Here is a 20657-nt window from a genome sequence, read left to right as displayed (position 1 = left end):
TGCCCACTGATAAGAAATTCATCTGGAACTGGTGTACTGGTTTGATGTCACTGAGAAGCACTTTGGGGATTAACACAATATTTCATCATATGCACCTACAGCCTTTGCAGGCAGACACTCAGAAATAAGGATCTTCTCCCGTGCCTTAAACATGCAGTTTCTGTTTTTTATAGGAAAGGGAAGAGCAGAAGTAAAGAAAAACTGATGTTGAATTTGCCAAGAAAATCAAGTTCAGAGGGAATCCTGAGGTTGGATCTCATTCTTTCCAATTAATCTATACTTTTTCTTTGCTTACATTTGTAAATTTATATTTTAATGTAATTTATATGTATTAATATATTAAGAACCTGCCTGCAATGTGGGAGACCTGGATTTGATCTCTGGGTCAGGAAGATCCCCTGGAGGAGGGCATGGCAACCCACTCCAGTATTCTTGCCTGGAGAATCCCATGAACAGATGAGCCTGGCAAGCTACAGTTCACGGGGTTGCAAAGAGTCAGACATGACTGTGCATCTAACATTTATATGTTCTAATATGATTTTATATTATAAAAGTGCAAAAATTGTACAAAGAATTCCTGTAATTTTTGCCCAACCCAGATGTTATGTCTAATATGTTGCTTAGTCGCTCAATCGTGTCCAACTCTTTTGCGACCCCACTGATTGCAGCCTGCCAGGCTCCTATATTCATGAGCTTCCCTAGGCAAGAATACTGGAGTCCGTTGCCATTTCCTTCTCCAGGGGATCTGTCATCTTTCCAACCCAGGGATCGAACCCACGTCCCCTACATTGGCAAGTGGATTCTTTACCACTGAGCCACCTGGAAAGCTCTATATCTAATATGACCTGAGTACAAAGATCAAAATCGTGAAATTGCCTTGATGTGGCACCCATCTGCTCTACAGACCTCATGCCAACCTCACCAATTGTCTCACAAATGCCCCTTTTCTGGTCCAGGATCCAAACCAGACTCAGACATTGGGTTTAGCCTCCTTTAATCTTGAATAGTCTTACCTACATCTTTGGCAAGTTCAATTCCAGAGAAATAGAATATATCCATTGGGCTATACTGTCTACTTGCCCTCTGCTGTGCCAGCTAGGAGGGAGGGAACATCACATTAAAAAGGACAGGATAGACATGGTCCCTATCATCTGAGGGCCCTTGGGCCAGGGTTGAACACAGACAAGATCACAGAGGAAGTCAGTTAGTGTAAGATGGAGGGAAGGAGCATACAGGGTGGGAGGGCAGACTCCTAAACCAAGTGGGGAGTGGGCAAGAAAGGATTCCTGGAGGAGATAATATTGGAGGTGAGGCTCGCGGGTGATTTACTCAGGCTGAGAGAAGGGCATTGCTGTCTTGGCAGTGGCAGTGGTATTGGTGAAAGCACTTTCCTCTGCTCCGTGCCTCTTGCGAGCAAGTGGAAACCCAGGTCCAGTCTGGGAAGCTGTCAAAGCTGTCCCAGTGTGGGAGGCAGGGGATACCTGAATGGAAGGATCAGAGATAAATTTGATAGCTGCAATCCTGAAGTAATCACTGGTACCATAAAAAGCCCTGACCGTGGTCAGGAAAAGCCTTTCCCTAAGAGGAGAGAGACCTGTGTGTGCAAGCTAAGTTGCTTCAGTCGTGTCTAACTCTTGCCAGCCCTATGGAACCATCAATTTCCTCTGTTCATGGAATTTTCCAGGCAAGAATACTGGAGTGGGTTGCCATCCCTTCCTCCAGGGGCTCTTCCCGACCCAGGGTTCAAACCCGTGTCTCTTTAAGTCTCCTGCATTGGCAGGCGAGTTCTTTATCACTAGCACCAATTGGCGAGCTCAGACAGACCTGGATAAGGCCTAATTCTGGAAATGGGGTTGAGATTATAGTAGGAAGGACAGTCCCACAAAACAACACTGGGAACAAGCTGGCCTGGGGAGAGGAGAATCCAGCCAGGGCAGTGATATGTCAGCTGGCCTGATTTGCTGTGTGGCTCAGCCTGGATGCTCAGTCCTCAGCTCCAATTTAGGATCTTATTCTTGACCCAATACCAGGCTAATCTCCAGTAAAAGCTGGTCTGGAGGTGCAAGGGTCCAGCCCTGGCCTTAGCTCCAGAGGCTATCCCTTCCCTTCTGACCCTTGTTCACTCCTGTTCGCAGACCTGCTCTCTCCAGATGGGCTGGGCTGGAAGCACTTCAGAAGAAGGGCTCTCAGCTGGACCCATCCGCTCCTTCCAACACTTGGAGAGATGTAAGTCTGCTCCCACGCGGCAGTCATCCTTCCTCTTGGCCCTTTGGCTGGAGAGGGAAGTCCAGGCGGCGGGGTGGTGGTGGTGGCGGTTGGGGCGGGGTGCGATTTAGCTTAACTAAATCCTCCAGGGTGAGGTGGAGGGAAGAGAGCAGGACTGGAATGTGAGAATGTTGGTGGGAATGACTGCCCCTGCCCCAGTTAGCTTTTCCTTTGCCAGGATCGTAACTGAGGAGCTGGCTGCTGTCAGGTAGTATTGATTAACATCCGAGCTCACCAGCCCATCTTCTCAGCAGTATGCCCCCTTCTCCACACTTGGACAAACCCGGTGTCCACAGATTGGCACCAAGCCTGTACTCACACGTTGATTTTAGAGCTGGGGTGGGCAGAAATGATGGCTAATCTAGAAAACGATGTGCTCATGGCTGGGTGCAGGGCTTCTCCTGCTATCAGGATGTCCTGGGAATTCCATTTCAAGGAGATGTTGGGCAATGTAGAAAAAACAGGCAAGCAGAAACAATTCGAGATTTATTTATGGGCCAATGCAGCCCACCACAAGTAGTTGGACAGTGTCTCTGAGACCCCTGGGGGTCTCCTGTGTGGAAGTGAGCGATGTGATTATTTTGGTAATGAAACTTACTTTATGTCTTGGGAAGAGAACCTCAAGCTTCTTCGATCCCCTTCTATCATATAGCTTTGGCAGCTCTGGGAGATATTTTCCCAGTTAAGCACACCAGCAGCTGCTGATTTTGGCTACGAGTTTGCCTTGCTTATTTCTTGGGAGGAAAGAAGATGCTCTGCTGTCCTCAAAAGCTACCAGTGGAAATCAAGACAAAAACACAGAACAAACTGGCCAGGAGGATGGAAATCCCAGGGCCTGCTCTGGGTTCCTCTCCTCAGCAGAAAGCCGCAACACCCAATGGTTATAGACTCTCCTCCTGCCAGGCCTGGGGCTGCATGGTGCTCCTCAGGGCTTCTCCCACCCGGCATTTCAGGATACGAGATGGAGGTGGAGTGGCAGGTTTCAGTGAGGACAGTGAGAAAGGTACTTGGACATCTCCTATTTATCAAAATATTTCATCCATCATCGCGTTACCAGTTCGACTGTAAGTGACTCAGTTCTTTGGATGTCAGCTTTTCCCATTCTTGGGTTCTGACTTGAACCAACTGAAACACCAGTTAACATCTGTGTCTCAGATGGTAAAGTGTCTGCCTACAATGCAGGAGCCCGGGTTTGACCCCTGGGTTGGGAAGATCCCCTGGAGAAGGAAATGGCAACCCACTCCAGTACTCTTGCCTGGAAAATCCCATGGACAGAGGAGCCTGGTAGCTACAGTCCATGGGGTTGCAAAGATTTGGACACGACTGAGCGACTTCCCTCACTTTACTATTGCCAGGCAAGGTATACTTAATCCTAATCTTATTTTTATGCTGTACCCATTTTTCTGATTAGAAAGTTGAGTATCAGAGAAGACAAATAATTTACTCAAAGTCAGATAGTTAGTAATTGGCATTGCTGGTTAGTTGATCACCCAAAATACATGAAATGTTAAATACCAGAATAGACTGTCTTCCTGGGAAGACATGTGCCATTCCTTCAATATGTATCTATCTATATCTATATGTTAAGTTCAGTTCAGTTCAGTCACTCCATTGTGTGCAACTCTTTGCGATCCCATGGACTGCAGCAGGCCAGGCTTCTCTGTCCATCACCAACTCCCGGAGCTTCCTCAAAGTCATGTCCATCGAGTCAGTGATGCCATCCAACCATCTCATCCTCTGTCGTCCCCTTATCCTCCCACCTTCAATATTTCCCAGCACCAGAGTCTTTTCTTTGAGTCAGTTTTTTGCATCAGGTGACCAAAGTATTGGAGTTTCAGCTTCAGCATCAGTCCTTCCAATGAATATTCAGGACTGATTTCCTTTAGGATGGACTGGTTGGATCTCTTTGCAGTCCAAGGGACTCTCAAGAGTCTTCTCCAACACCACAGTTCAAAAGCATCAATTCTTCTGCACTCAGCTTTCTTTATAGTCCAACTCTCACATCCATACATGACTACTGGAAAAACCATAGCCTTGACTAGATGGACCTTTGTTGGCAAAGTAATGTCTCTGCTTTTCAATATGCTGTCTAGGTTGATCAGGGAAGCTTTTCTTCCAAGGAGCAAGCATCTTTTAATTTAAAGGCTGCAGTCACTATCTGCAGTGATTTTTGAGCCCCCCAAAATAAAGTCTCTCACTGTTTTCATTGTTTCCCCATGTATTTGCCATGAAGTGATGGGACTGGATGCCATGATCTTAGTTTTCTGAATGTTGAGTTTTTTTTTTTTTAATTTTATTTTTAAACTTTACATAATTGTATTAGTTTTGCCAAATATCAAAATGAATCCATCACAGGTATACATGTGCTCCCCATCCTGAACCCTCCTCCCTCCTCCTTCCCCATACCATCCCTCTGGGTCGTCCCAGTGCACTAGCCCCAAGCATCCAGTATCGTGCATTGAACCTGGACTGGCATCTCATTTCATACATGATATTTTACATGTTTCAATGCCATTCTCCCAAATCTTCCCACCCTTTCCCTCTCCCACAGAGTCCATAAGACTGTTCCATATATCAGCGTCACTTTTGCTGTCTCGTTCACAGGGTTATTGTTATCATCTTTCTAAATTCCATATATATGCATTAGTATACTGTATTGGTGTTTTTCCTTCTGGCTTACTTCACTCTGTATAATAGGCTCCAGTTTCATCCACCTCATTAGAACTGATTCAAATGTATTCTTTTTAATGGCTGAGTAATACTCCATTGTGTATATGTACCACAGCTTTCTTATCCATTCATCGGATGATGGACATCTAGGTTGCTTCCATGTCCTGGCTATTATAAACAGTGCTGTGATGAACATTGGGGTACACGTGTCTCTTTCCCTTCTGGTTTCCTCAGTGTGTATGCCCAGCAGTGGGATTGCTGGATCATAAGGCAGTTCTATTTCCAGTTTTTTAAGGAATCTCCACACTGTTCTCCATAGTGGCTGTACTAGTTTGCATTCCCACCAACAGTGTAAGAGGGTTCCCTTTCCTCCACACACTCTCCAGCATTTATTATTTGTAGAGTTTTGGATCGCAGCCATTCTGACTGGTGTGAAATGGTACCTCATAGTGGTCTTGATTTGCATTTCTCTGATAATGAGTGATGTTGAACATCTTTTCATGTGTTTGTTAGCCATCTGTATGTCTTCTTTGGAGAAATGTCTATTTAGTTCTTTGGCCCATTTTTTGATTGGGTCATTTATTTTTCTGGAGTTGAGCTGGAGGAGTTGCTTGTATATTTTTGAGATTAGTTGTTTGTCAGTTGCTTCATTTGCTATTATTTTCTCCCATTCTGAAGGCTGCCTTTTCACCTTGCTGATAGTTTCCTTTGATGTGCAGAAGCTTTTAAGGTTAATTAGGTCCCATTTGTTTATTTTTGCTTTTATTTCCAATATTCTGGGAGGTGGGTCATAGAGGATCCTGCTGTGATGTATGTTAGAGAGTGTTTTGCCTATGTTCTCCTCTAGGAGTTTTATAGTTTCTGGTCTTATGTTTAGATCTTTAATCCATTTTGAGTTTATTTTTGTGTATGGTGTTAGGAAGTGTTGTAGTTTCATTCTTTTACAAGTGGTTGACCAGATTTCCCAGCACCACTTGTTAAAGAGATTGTCTTTAATCCATTGTATATTCTTGCCTCCTTTGTCAAAGATAAGGTGTCCATATGTGCGTGGATTTATCTCTGGGCTTTCTATTTTATTCCATTGATCTATATTTCTGTCTTTGTGCCAGTACCATACTGTCTTGATAAGGTTGATTCCTCCAGTTCCATTCTTCTTTCTCAAGATCGCTTTGGCTATTTGAGGTTTTTTGCATTTCCATACAAATTGTGAAATTATTTGTTCCAGCTCTGTGAAGAATACCGTTGGTAGCTTGATAGGGATTGCATTGAACCTATAAATTGCTTTGGGTAGTATACTCATTTTCACTATATTGATTCTTCCAATCCATGAACATGGTATATTTCTCCATCTATTAGTGTCCTCTTTGATTTCTTTCACCAGTGTTTTATAGTTTTCTATATATAGGTCTTTAGTTTCTTTAGGTAGATATATTCCTAAGTATTTTATTCTTTCCATTGCAATGGTGAATGGAATTGTTTCTTTAATTTCTCTTTCTGTTTTCTCATTATTAGTGTATAGGAATGCAAGGGATTTCTGTGTGTTGATTTTATATCCTGCAACTTTACTATAGTCATTGATTAGTTCTAGTAATTTTCTGGTGGAGTCTTTAGGGTTTTCTATGTAGAGGATCATGTCATCTGCAAATAGTGAGAGTTTTACTTCTCCTTTTCCAATTTGGATTCCTTTTATTTCTTTTTCTGCCCTGATTGCTGTGGCCAAAACTTCCAAAACTATGTTGAATAGTAATGGTGAAAGTGGGCACCCTTGTCTTGTTCCTGACTTTAGAGGAAATGCTTTCAATTTTTCACCATTGAGGATAATGTTTGCTGTGGGTTTGTCATATATAGCTTTTATTATGTTGAGGTATGTTCCTTCTATTCCTGCTTTCTGGAGAGTTTTTATCATAAATGCGTGTTGAATTTTGTCAAAGGCTTTCTCTGCATCTATTGAGATAATCATATGGTTTTTATTTTTCAATTTGTTAATGTGGTGTATTACACTGATTGATTTGTGGGTTGAATGTTGAGTTTTAAGCCAACTTTTTTGCTCTCCTCTTTCACTTTCATTAAGAGGCTCTTTAGTTCTTCTTCACTTTCTGCCATAAGGGTGGTGTCATCTGCCTATGGATTATTGATATTTGATTATTGATTATTGATTATTATATATGAGATTATTGATATTTCTCCCAGAAATCTTGATTCCAGTTCGTGCTTCATCCAGCCCATCATTTCTCATGATGTACTCTGCATGTAAGTTAAATAAGCAGGGTGACAATATATAGCCTTGACATACTCCTTTCCCGATTTGGAACCAGTCTGTTGTTCTAGGTCCAGTTCTAACTGTTGCTTCTTGACCTGCATACAGATTTCTCATGAGGCAGGTAAGGTAGTCTGGTATTCCCATCTCTTTAAGAATTTTCCAGTTTGTTGAGATCCACACAGTTAAAGGCTTTGCGTAATCAATAAAGCAGTAGATGTTTTGGTGGAACTTTCTTGCTTTTTTGATGATCCAATAGATGTCAGCAATTTGATCTCTAATTCCTCTGCCTTTTCTAAATCCAGCATGTATTTATATCTATATATCTGGCAAACCTAACTCAGCAGTAATATGTATGCATCTATTTCACAGTCAATGAAACAAATGTAGAGAACCTAAAAACACTGGAATAAACTCAGCATCTTTAGAATGATACGTAAAATTACTTTGAAAGTACATGGAAATTAAAAATAACATGAAAAAGATATTGCCTCAGGAAATAAACTTTAAAAGCACCAAAACATTCCTTAGAATGTAATTAATGTTAGTAAATGATATAATAATGTAAAAATGGATGAGAGTATTTTCTAAATAAATTATTTCAAAACTCAGAGATGTGGAGAAAAGAGAATAAAGTCAATGAAATAAAAAAGTGGGTTAAAGAGCCTAATTAATGTAGCTGAAAATTGAATTTGTAAGCTGGAAGAGGTCAACAAAGAATTCTTCCAAAATATAGCCCCAAAGACAAGGAAATGGAATGTATTAAAGGAGCATAGTGAGACAGAGAGACTTATAATATTATTCCAAATTCTGCCCAATTCAATTTGTAAGAGGGAAAAAAAGAAGCAGAGAAGTGAAGGGAGGAATAAATAACAGAGGACAAAATTTTAAGAAACGAAGACATGAGTCCTTGAATCTAAATAGCCCACTGGGTGTTAGGCAGGTCACATGTAACACACAAGTCAGTGTACACACTGTGGTGACATTGAGGAAAAAAGTTTCCTAAAGGCTAACAAAGCAAAACAAAAGAGAATGTAATTTCTTTATAAAGGAATAAGAACAGATTGGAATTGTAGTTCTTAAAAGCAAGAGAGGATTTCTGAAAGCAATAGAGTAATATCTTCAAAATTGTTGCCATGTGATTTTAAAATTGCAATTCTATCCCAAGCAATATAAAAACAAATAAATACTAGGGAAAAATAGTTTCTTAAAGCCTTTTAAGAACCCTGGAAGTTTACCAGTGAGAAGCCTTACCAGAAAATTTGGAGAATCTATTCCAGCAAAATAAAGCAAAAATATTGATAATTAAATTTGAAGAAGACTTGGAATATAGGAAATAGTGGTCAGCCAAAAAATAATTAATTCTAAATAAGTATTAATTTTAAAAATAACTAATGACAATTAATACAAACTTGAATTTAATAGTTCTAAATGATTTCAGGAGAGGTCAGATCATGGAAGAAGGGAAAAGCTTTATATTTAAGAACTTTTAACATTTGTTCCAGCTTTTGAACAAGGGGAGACACATTTTAATTTTGCACTTGGTGCCACAATCCATATAGCCACCTCTGTTACCCAAAGTGAATGCTTGAGATTTCTTTTGCTAAAGAAATGGGAACAAAGAAGTTCTGTATTTGAAGACATCAAGCAAATAAAATGGGGTGAGAAAAGGAAAATTAAGTTAGTTGCTAACAGATTTAGAGACATCCTTAGACCTCCACTGTCAACATGGGAAATTGTAGGGTTTTTCATGGAACAACTGAACCACTCAGAGAAAAGGACTACACGTCCTGGCGCTTCAGGGTCACTAATATCATTGGCAGTCAGTCATCCCACCAGCCTACAGTGAAACTCTTCAATGTATAAGCTCTTCCATGCACAAAAGCCCAGTTTCAAAACCTTGTCATCCCTCCAAAGATGACCCTGTATCCAGGGATTAATGCACTCCTTCCTGTTTCCCTTTCTGGCTTTTAATTTAGGAATCGCACCCACTTGCATTTATAGAATTGCTAACACGCTGCACCTCAGGTTCTATTTGTGTTCTTCACATTCATCACAACATCCTGGACGTAGGACCTTTTTTCATGCCTGTCTCTGTACTAGGCTGGCAGCTCCCTGAGGACACCACCATCTGTCTCTTGTTCACTGTTGGAGCCCAGAGTACCCCCCTGGTGCTTTCCCCACCTTGTAAACTGATTTGAGTGAACAAATGTGAAATAACTTAGTAAACTGTATGTGAACAAAATGACAGCTTCTGATTACAGAATGGATAGAGAGCAGATTCCAAGGAGGCCCAGGATCATATGAAGTTGATTCTAAGACCGTGTGAATGATAAATATGCTACCTGGGTCACTGCATTCCCATCAATATCCCGAGCCTGCTGAGGCAGGTGTTGGGCAGGATGGAACACTTTATGGTTTCCTAGCTGAAGTGGAGCAGAAGCAAGGCAGAAACATCTCCTTTTCTCTTCTTCCCTCCTCCATCCCCCTACCAACCACAAAAGGAACTTTTGAAGTTCAACGTGATTCTTATTCTCCTTTGCTTTCCCAGAGCCTTCCTTGGTCTCTGGTTTCAGGCCTGAGAATAAATCTCTTGGTCACCCTACTCAATCAGTTTCTCCCAGAGAGAGGACCCGGCTGCAAGGATGACAGGAACCAGACTTCAAATGGTTTTCCAGGAGCAGAGGGAAGCGAAACCTTTTCCTGCCGTTTCCTCAGCCAAGGAATTAAGGGAAGGATGTGGGTCACAGGGCTACAGCAGTGCGAGGAGGGATTCCAGCACTCTCTTGAGGACTCATGGGAAGGCCTGTTTCCCTTCAGTAGAAGCTGCCCTTAGCCTTCCAGACGGTGCCTGGCTCACCTCATCAGGGGCTCTGTGCTGGGAAACCAGTGCCCTGGCTGGCTTGGGTGGCTTCTACTAAGATATGCAGAAAGGAAATGAAGCCTTTTATTTCTATTATCCCTCCCTGGGCAATGGCAAGAAATTTTTGCCTTGAGAGACTTTATTTTTCTAGGAGAATTGCCTTTTCCCTTTAGGAAAGATTCCTACCTCTCTAAGTAAGCATCTCCTTCCCAATAACCTCAGTCTGAGGGTGTCCTGTGGCACGGGCATTCTGTCTGCCTGGTCATGATCAATGCAGAAATAAAGAGCATGACGGCAGGAGCACACTGCCTCATCAGCCTGCTTTCCACACTATACAGTTTAAGGATAGCATCCTGCCACCCACATGGGAAGAAGCATGGTCTCTAGAATTGAGGTACAGCATGTGTAGTACCTAGGATCAGCTGCATAAGGTTTCAAAAAGAAATTCTGTGTCCTGCAACAGGGCAAGCAATTCAAATTTGGATCCTAGATACAAACTGAAAACGGAGAAAAGACCTACCGCTCAGTGGGCAGATGGTACCCTCCCCACAAACTTCAGCCATCATCTGCCTCCAGTGGATGCTTCACAGAGCCCTGCTTCTGCAGAGGCTCTCTGTTACAATATCTCCATGAATTCAGAGCTGGAGGAAACCCGACTTCCTGGGCTTCCCTTGCAAGCGTCACCACCAGTCGGGGCCGAATGGTTCCCTCCCTCTGGTTTCTCAAAGCAGTTTCTCTGGGGACGCCCTTCTGGCCACCTTGTATTTTTTCTCCATGTTCTCTTTTTTTTGTGTGTGTGTTTCTTAGCCCTTTTAAGTTCTTTTACCTGCTAAAAACTTTAACATATTAATCTCCTTCCTGCCAGACTCCACATGGTACATTTTATTATATCTTGACTATGTCTAGACAAAGCTTAGATCATGGGAGGTGTGAAATACATATGCATAAATGAACGGGGACGTCCACATGCCAGTGTTATGTGTCCAGCTCTATCTCTGACCATTCAAGGCCACTAAAAAAGTGGCTGAAACTCCTTTTGTGAGGGGGAAATGACGCCCGTGTATTCAGGCTCTTCTGGGGTTCCTCACTGGATCGAGCAAAGCCTGAGTCAGTTTAAAAATGAAAACTTTAAGGATTCTCAAAAGAACTGCACTATAAAGCAACTTGCTTTTCTACAAAATTGCTCTGAGTTGCGCTGATCAACTTGGCGAGTTAGTGAAGGTCAGGAGAGAACGTTCATCCTCCAGTGAGAGAAGCAAGCTTTCGTCCACCTGGCTTGTTTTGCACTACTTTAAAGCAGTCAACATTCAGAAAACGAAGATCATGGCATCCGGTCCCATCACTTGGTGCAAATAGATGGGGAAACAGTGGGAACAGTGTCAGACTTTACTTTTCTGGGCTCCAAAATCACTGCAGATGGTGACTGCAGCCGTGAAATTAAAAGACGCTTACTCCTTGGAAGGAAAGTTATGACCAACCTAGATAGCATATTGAAAAGCAGAGACATTACTTTGCCAACAAAGGTCCATCTAGTCAAGGCTATGGTTTTTCCAGTGGTCATGTATGGATGTGAGAGTTGGACTGTGAAGAAGGCTGAGCACCGAAGAATTGATGCTTTTGAACTGTGGTGTTGGAGAAGACTCTTGAGAGTCCCGTGGACTGCAAGGAGATCCAACCAGTCCATTCTGAAGGAGATCAGCACTGGGATTTCTTTGGAAGGAATGATGCTGAAGCTGAAACTCCAGTACTTTGGCCACCTCATGCGAAGAGTTGACTCATTGGAAAAGACTCTGATGCTGGGAGGAATTGGGGGCAGGAGGAGAAGGGGACGACAGAGGATGAGATGGCTGGATGGCATCACTGACTCGATGGATGTGAGTCTGAGTGAACTCCAGGAGTTGGTGATGGACAGGGAGGCCTGGTGTGCTGCAATTCATGGGGTAGCAAAGAGTCGGACACGACTGAGTGACTGAACTGAACTGAAAGCAGTCAAATGGGCTACATTTATTTAAATTTAAAATGTCTTTCCCCATATATGGTAAATTATACTGAGTAAAAATGATACTTGATTTTTAATGTCTTGAGCTTAGCTAAGAAATTGATATCTCTTTTCTTCAACATGTGTTGAAAGGTAGAGAAAGTTCTTTAGTGGGCATTGTTAACTGAGGGCTTCCCTGGTGGCTCAGATAGTAAAGAGTCCACCTGCAATGCAGGAGACCCAGGTTCCATCTCTGGGTTGGGAAGATCCCCTGGAGAAAGGAATGGCTACCCACTCCCGTATTCTTGCCTGGAGAATTCCACGGACAGAGGCAGACATGGCTGAGTGACTAAGACTTCTTATTTTCACATGTATGTCAGAGCTTGGCTAAACGGTTGCATTATAGATAAGCAGTACATGGTGGGTCTGTGGTGGCCTGGTGACGTTCAGGCTGCTCCACCGGGTTTAGTACACAGGATGTGTTTCCTGGTTTATGCTAACAGCTTGCCTTCTCTAAATATTTAACATAGCCAATTCCACACCTTCCAGCTCCTGGAGAAGGGTGATATCTTTTTGAATTTTCTCCAACTTACTGTTTTTCTAGTCACATTCCAGTTGCTGCTTATTCTTTCAAGGTTCGGTTGCTTTGGGGTCTCCTTTAGGATCTCGAATTTTTCGCCTGTCTCACGGTCTCCAGATGTGAATTGAGACACAGTATTCCGTGGGGTGCTCTGGGAGTTACGGTCTCCAGATGTGAATTGAGACGCAGTGTTCCGTGGGTGCCCTGGGAGTTACGGTCTCCAGATGTGAACTGAGACACAGTGTTCCGTGGGGTGCTCTGGGAGTCAGGGGCAGGTGCCAAGTCTTGGTTCTAGTCACTTCCTGCTTTGCAGCTTTTTTAGTCTCATATTTCCTTTGATTTTTAAGGACTGCTCTTGGTAATGGGTTATCATTTCCTGGTTGTGATTTCTTATTCTGGAGTAGCTTCTTTTCAGGCAGCTTGGAATTGGTGATTAGTTTATTTCTTAAAGCTGAGAAGCTATCAATCACTGCAAATTTCTGTTCCTAATTGGGTACTTCACTTCAAACTACTTGGGAAGCAATTGTTTTCACTGGAAATAGTCCATCCAGAAACAGTGCCAGGATAAGGCTGGCATATACTGAAGCATGTACCCATTATTAACACGCAGCTGGGAGCATGCAGGCCAATAAAAGTGTGCTCCCCATCTGGGCACCAAGCAAAGTACGTAGCATCAGAGGCTAGTGGCTTAGAAATAGGGTTGCATTTTAAAATATCCCATGACTGCTTTTGTCCCTCAGATTTCTAAATCTAACTAGCATTAATATATGGCCATGAGAACTGAATAAGCTGCATTAGAACACCAGTTCCAAAGTCAAACACTGGATCACATTTCAAGCTGAAAATCATCTCTTTGGCAGGCATAAATCCATAAATAGTGTAAAACTCAGCTGACCTAGAATTCCAAATTAACCGTAACTGGGGCTATGCTTTGCTAATTGAACAGATTACAACATTTTCTCCATTTGTTGTGAAGTAACACATCATTTGTTCTCTGTCGCAGGAAGTTCCTATCTTAAAAACTGTTCTAGCCATCACAGCACAGCAGTGTCTTTGTTATTCCATAGCATCATAACCTTATCAACCTTATGGGAGTGATTGTGGGCTAAACCTACATGAGGCACACCAGAGTTGGGGTATAGACGAAATTTAACAAACACAGGCGCACCTTTACCCCCTGGAACATAGACAGTCCCCTTATGTGACCGGAATCCAAGTGATGACACGCAGTAATCACACAATTATTATGTGCAATAGGTGCTCAGCATACATTTGGTAAATGGATTAATTGCTGTCTCTCCCCTTGCCCTCAGTTCCCAACATACTCAGAAAATAGCATTTGATTAAAGAATAAATAGATGAATGAATGGTAAATACATATTTCTATTGCTTATTCTGCTGCAAATGCCCTCCAAGCATGGCAAAGCAGCCCCTAGGCATGAGAACACCTCTTTCCCAATTGTCCTCCTAGTTTTATTCTTGTGGCATTGTTGTTTGTAAGCAGATTTCCTTTGATCATTTCCAGGACAAGAATGAATCATGCGTAGGTGGAAGTCCTCATAACTGTGTAACCTTGAAATATCTCCCAGCTCGGTTTTTTATAAAAAAAACTATTGCTTCCAACTTGAATCCTATTCACTAATCTTTTTTTTGGTTGCCCTGTGAGGCTTGGAGGATCTTAGTTTCCTGACCAGGGATCAAAGGATGCTCTCTGCAGTGAGAGTGCAGAGTCCTAGCCCGTGGACCACCAAGGGATGCCCCCAACTTGACTTTTTTTTCCTAGATGGGTAGCCTGAATGAAAGAAAGCTCTGATTTTCCTTGTCTGCGGTTTAGACTAAAACCAAAGTCAATCCCTGACCTGGTATTCCCTCTGACTAGGTCTCCTTCTCCTGTGCATTTTCTCCAGTTGGAGAACTCTGTGAATCAGTGAGTCTCAGGCCAGATCAGAGTCACCAGGCTTGCAGAATGGTCGTCTGGAGCAGACAAGAGGCAGGAGGAACGGCCTGAAGGTGAAGCAAGGGGACACGTCACAGCAGCCACCGAGACCTGCCTCCAGACTGGCCTCTGTCTTCCCTTCCAGTTCTCTTGCCTGGAGAATCCCATGGACGGAGGAGCCTGGTGGGCTACAGTCCACGGGGTTGCAAAGAGTCAGACATGACTGAGCAACTTCACTTTCACTTCCAGGGACCTTGGGCTCTAACTCTGGCCATCCTTGCCCTCCTTTGGAGAAGGCTCCTAAGACTGGCTGTAAAGGGGCACGTGTCCCTCCTGGTCTGACTCCCACCCCTCAGGTCCCAGAGACCAGTCTAAATGGGAATAAGCATGCTCCCCAACTTCCAGAACTTCCTCTCCCCAAGCTGGGCTGGACCCTTCCATGGAAGGAGCCGTCTGGGAGCAGCACGAAGGGTGGATAGTCACAATCCAGCTGTTCTGTCCAATTACCCAAGCAAGGGTCCTACTCGGGAACCCACCCTCGCATGCCAGTTCTCCCTGTGCCTGGCTCTGAGGGGGACCCGCTCTCTCCACCAAGGGTCAGACTCCTGGTTTGTGTCCTGAAGTTTCACATGTTCATACTTTTGGCTCCTTTGGTTGCTGGTGAAAACTTGGCACACTTCATGTTTCTATTCCAATAACTTATTTGTTTTAAAATTTGGAATGTCTGAAAAACCAAGAGTGTTAAAGTCTGTGTGTGTGCGTGAGTGTGTTTGATAGAGCATATGGGAAAATCCCTTCCCCCTGGCTATTTATAACCCTTCCCAGGCACTGAAAGCACAATGGCCATAACTCTCATCCATTCAAAAAAAGTGCCGAGCGCAGCAATTCCTTATTTTATATACCTCCTTGCTCTTAAGTGCTCACTGTTTGGATTTCTGATCTGATAACTTTATTTAAAAATTGAGTTTTACTGATGAGTCCCAGGAATGAAATATGCAGCGTGGGGAATATAATTAATAATAATGTAATATCTTTGTATGATGACAGAGGTGATCAAAACGTACAAACTTCTAGTTATAAGATAAATAAATATTAGGGATGTAATATACACTATGATTAATATAATTAATACTGCCATATGTTTTCTATGAAAGTTATTAGAGCGTTTTGTAAGAGTGCTCATCACAAGGAAAATATTATTTTTTTTTCTTTTTCTGTTCTTTTGTGTCTGTAAGAGATGAAGAATGTTCACTAAATGTATTATGGTACTCATTTCATGAGATATGGAAGTCAAATCATTATGCTGTACACCTTAAACCTTTGTGGTGCTATATGTTAATTATATCTCAATAAAACTGGAAGAAAAAATTTTAAAAATACTTTAAAAATCGGGTTTTACTGGAACTTTGCACTCATTTGAACTCTTTCTTCTGGCCAAGGGCTTCATTTCTGTGGCTGCTCCTCTCACTCCATGAAGCTGGGCCAGTATGGCCTCTCCCAGTGATACTACAGGGTCTGGTTAGGGACTTCAACCATCACATGATAAGAAGACCCTAATACCACAGAAGAAATGTCATGTGGATCTGGCAAAGTCCTGCACCTTTTGGCCCCTGGCTGGCCCTTTCGCTTCCTCCCCTGCGACTTTGCAGAAACCTGGCACCTGGAAGGCGCTCTGTAAATGCTTATTAAACAAATCTTCCCACCGCCCTCTGCTCTTTCCACTTATGTTCCTAAGATTCTCTGGCTACATCACGCCCTTCCCTGGGTCTGTCTTTGAACAAGCTCTTCTGTCTTCCCTTGATGATTTGAGAATCCACATTTTCCAGTTTCATGTTTTCAAGTTGGGCTCATGTGTTTATCTTTGAAGTGGAGAAATTAAGGAAATGTCTGCAAAGCAGTTGGAAGATGGAAAGTGATTCCGTAAATGGCCCTGAGACATAAAGGAAGTTTTGGATGATAGAAGCTGATGGCATTGGAGCCAGCGATTTCCAGATTTTCAGGATCTCAGAGGGAAGGGATAGGCTGCCGCAGATAGCCTGCAATCCACTCAACGTGCAGAAAGCTGGGTCGGAGGGAAGGACTTTGGGGACCCTGCTAATGGCCTGCTGAGCTTCATCTTGCTTAGCCTGTGTGTGGATGAGGAAGATGTGCCTGCAAGCTCTGAACCCCTGTGAGCAGGGGCACAGGGAACCTTGGCTGACTCTGGCCTACACCATAAACCAGGAAACACCAACCCGATGACTCAGCCCTGCAGTGAACTCCTAATTCACTTGGCAGATGAGGCAGGATGAGTTAATCTACATCTATGCAGAGGGAGGATGAGCAAAATCTACTAAGTGAAAAAAACGAGTCGAAAACTTATAAGTGCATACAAACAGTGCGTGCACGCACACGCTCGGCGTCCCTGGTGGCTCAGTGGTAAAGGATCCGCCTGCTAATGCAGCAGACTTGGGTTCAATCCCTGGGCTGGGAAGATCCCCTGGGAAGGAAATGGCGAGGCTCTCCAGCATCCTTGCCTGGAGATTCCGTGGGCAGAGAAGCCTGGCAGTGTTTCAGTTCACAGGGTCACAAAAGGGTTGGACAATGACTTCGAGACTGAACAACAGCGATACAAACACTCATACACATCCCTCGCAGAATAATCGCCACCGCACTGACACAGGACGCAGGGCTTTAGCAGGACGTGTCCTTATGGGCGCTGCCTGTGTTCTTGTTCTATGTGATGGTCGGTTCTTGATTCCTGGGGGGCCGGCTGGCTCTGATGGCCCTGGTGGGCTATGGTTCCAGGAGACTGACCCCAGTCCTCTGCCAGCACATCCCTTGTCCTCATTTCACTCCCAGGTTGGTTCCGTTTCTGCTCTGCAGCTGTCTGCTCGCTGAGTTGACTATGGCCTCTCAAAAGAATTAGCAGAGTCTTTGTGGGGTGTTTGCACTTCCTTGAGCTTTATCATGCTCAGTTGCTCAGTTGTGTCTGACTCTTTGCAACCCCATGGACTGTACTTGGCCAGGTTTCTCTATCCATGGGGTTGGTTTGATGTAAAAATGTTCGATTGACAATTGATTTTTAAGTAAATTATTAATTGTGTCAATATAAGCCTCTGGGTTTTTTTTTTTTCTCATTTCTTAAGGGCCTGTAGAAAGACAATTGGATTTTCTTTTACTGTTAAAAAGGATGGATCTCAGCCCCTTCATCTCTGACTTTTTTCTCTCAGCTTCTGAATAACCCCAGCACGCTCTGCTCCAGGGCTGGGGAGGCAGTCTCACCTGCCTGGCTCTGGGCCACCGAGAATACCAGGCTCTGAGGATTCAGCCAGAGGTCCCCAGTTACCCCCAGGGAGACCAGCACCCAGCCAGCCTTTTGCCTGACTTGGCTGTAGCCTAGCCTGCCTTCAAGGTATTAGAGAGTGCAGCATGAATGCCCCAGTTGTGGGAAAATAAAATACATCCTTTGTCAGGGACAATTGTCAGGGGAAATTCAAGTTCAGTGTAAGTAGCCCCAACAGAGACATGTGCTCAGCTGTCCCTGGAGCATCCCTCCCACCCCAAGGGCCTGTGGGACAACTGCAGGTGTCATCTCACAGGAACGACAGGGTACATGGACAATGGGAAAGTGATTCTGCTCTGTTTTCTATGAAGAAGTGAGCACCACCCGAATTTCCGATATCCTAAGATCGTCACCGTTAATGCTCTAGAACCAAACTTTCTTGTATATTTTTAATCACATATATTATATACATGCACACAGGGATGGGCTTCCCAGGTACCTCGGCGGTAAAGAACCTGCTTGCAATGCAGGACTGGTGGAGACTTGGGTTCGATCCCTGGGTCAGGAAGATCCCCGGGTGGAGGAAATGACTACCCACTCCAGTATTCTTGCCCAGAAAATCCCACGGGGGTCTCAGAAGAGTCAGATATGACTGAGTGACTAAATGAGAAGAACAAGTACGCACAGGTATATATAGTTCATGGGATAGTTGCAGATTTAATTGCATCCTGGACACTTTGGGTATTAGGTTATGAGATGCTGGATAGTCCCTGAATCTTGCATTTTTGCAGGGCAACTCTGACTCCATCCCAGACACGAATGTGAAGGCTGTCTCATTACTGCCAGGTGGGCATTAAAGTCCAGGCTGCACTGACTCTGGGGCGTGGGAAGAGCTCAGTGTTGCTCAGTGAGGAGGAACTTCCACGATCCCTCCTTAGTTTGCCTTGCTCCCATCTCGAGGAGGACTGGCGGGCTTGTGCGGGTGCCTTATCACGCCCTAGTGAGAGTGGACGTGTCTGCCGGTCCAGTGGGCAGGGAGGGGGGCTGTGGTTGTTTCTGTGCTATCTGGCTGGAGTAGAATGGATATTGCCAAATCTTTTCAGTCTTGTGAGGCTACCCTAATTCTGCTTCTTCACTTGTTTAAAAAAAGTCTTTTCTTGGCGAGCCCTTGTTTTCTGTACCTGGTGGCTTTTTCAGGTAGCTGTCTTCTCTGGCACCTAGTCTAGAATACATGAATTCAAAAGAAAATCCAAGGAACTCACCACCACATCCTGGCTTGGGTTCTGAGGTCCCTGGTCAGTCTGCCTTTTCCTCTCTACTTTTCAGCAGGAGGAATAAGAAGTATATTTCCTCCATCATTGTGGAGGTTGTGGTCCTCCATAATTTTGCTTTTGATGTCAGTTTTTGTTTTCTAGATGGTTTGATGCACAATTTTAATCTTATGCTATCTGGATATCTTTACATTTGGATAAGGAAATTCAGCCCATATGCACTGACTTCAAATGTAGATACTGAGCAATTAATTTCTTCCATTTTGTTTACCACCTTTGTAATAAAAATCACTTGGTCTAGATTTTTTCTTCCTTAGTTTGTTGATCTAGTCAGGTACAATTTTATTTCCCTTCCCAGTGCTCTGGTTTGTCTAATGTGGATATTCTATTCTGCATTACCATTGCACTCAAGTGGCTTCTCATTTTAAGGTTCCCGCAGCTAATAAGTGCAGAGTTCTTTCTATTGTTCCTCTGAGTATTTTGAGGGCGGGGGCAGATTTCATCTAGGAACACAGAAGCTGTGTTTTCTCAGTCGGCTCCTTGGAGCAGGCCCCATTATTATGCCTCTCTGAAAGGACATTGGAAAACTAGGTTGTGGAGGCCAGACGCCAAGGAGGTGGCCATGTTGACTCTAGGGATATCTGAATATAGGTCTCTCCTCTGGGTAGGATGATAATCCCTATCATTTAAGGGAATGGCAGCACTAAAACCTCACACCATCATCATTTGCTTTTGCTTCATATTAAGTGAATAGCCCAACAGGAGCCTGCAGAGTCCACTTGGGACAGGGAACAGAATTTCAAAGAAGGTCCTCCTGCTTCAAGCTGCTTCTTTTTAAAAGGTGACATGAGGGCATGACCTAGAATCTCAGAGAATCTCAAATGTCTGTCTTTGGGGGCCTGGCCTTCTTTATCCATCATAATGGTTTGGGGAATGGAGATGGAGTGTCTAGGCCAGAGCCACCTGGGCTGATAGAATTTGGGGTTAATTGTTTCCACCTGGTACTTGTCCGTCATTCTTGTCTTCTGAAGGGCCCCGGTATTTAGGCCACAGTTTGGTGAAGAAGAGCAAAGACTTGTGGCACCTCTTTATTTTCTTCTGAAGCAGCATGACCTCCCAAAAGGCTATGCCTCTCGAGTCCAATATTCACTCAAGTTAGGTCAAGATTCTATAAAGGGTTGAGTATTAGCTGGGCATGTACCCCCTCTTACTCTGAACACTTGCTTAGGCCTTCCGTGCCCCAGTGGCCCACTTAATAAGTTGATGTCAGCAATCCAAGATTAGAAAATCACATAGAACAGTATTCTAGCCTCAACAAAGGGTTCTTGATATCAGTCTGACATGGCGATCATTTCTCTGTTGTATGCTAATACCAAGAGAATGCTATCAAAACATGCTTTCATGTAACAAATCTTCTTGGAGTCCATTTTCCAAATAGAAGTATTTCATTTATACATATTGAATTCAGTTCCTGAAGAATTGTAGAACCTTTTAGTGTTTTATGGTACTGGCCCTCTAATTTGACAGTAGGAAAATCTCAGACCCAGGGCACAGATGTGACTGGCCCAGGAA

At 43.6% G+C, this 20657-nt stretch overlaps 1 pseudogene; it reads right to left on the bottom strand.

Annotated features, from left to right (window-relative positions):
• Window positions 1-1325: 1325 nt before the first annotated feature.
• LOC147342705 (eukaryotic translation initiation factor 2A pseudogene) lies at window positions 1326-20195 on the bottom strand (annotated as a pseudogene).
• Between the last annotated feature and the right edge of the window lie 462 nt (window positions 20196-20657).

Source organism: Bos grunniens, chromosome 28 (assembly GCF_055505025.1).
Source record: "Bos grunniens cultivar Pamir isolate PY7600 chromosome 28, Bosgru_T2T1.0, whole genome shotgun sequence".
NCBI classification, from domain to species: domain Eukaryota; kingdom Metazoa; phylum Chordata; class Mammalia; order Artiodactyla; family Bovidae; genus Bos; species Bos grunniens.
The sequence above is the reverse complement of the archived record's forward strand: the minus strand, read 5'-3'. Positions and strand labels throughout refer to the sequence as shown.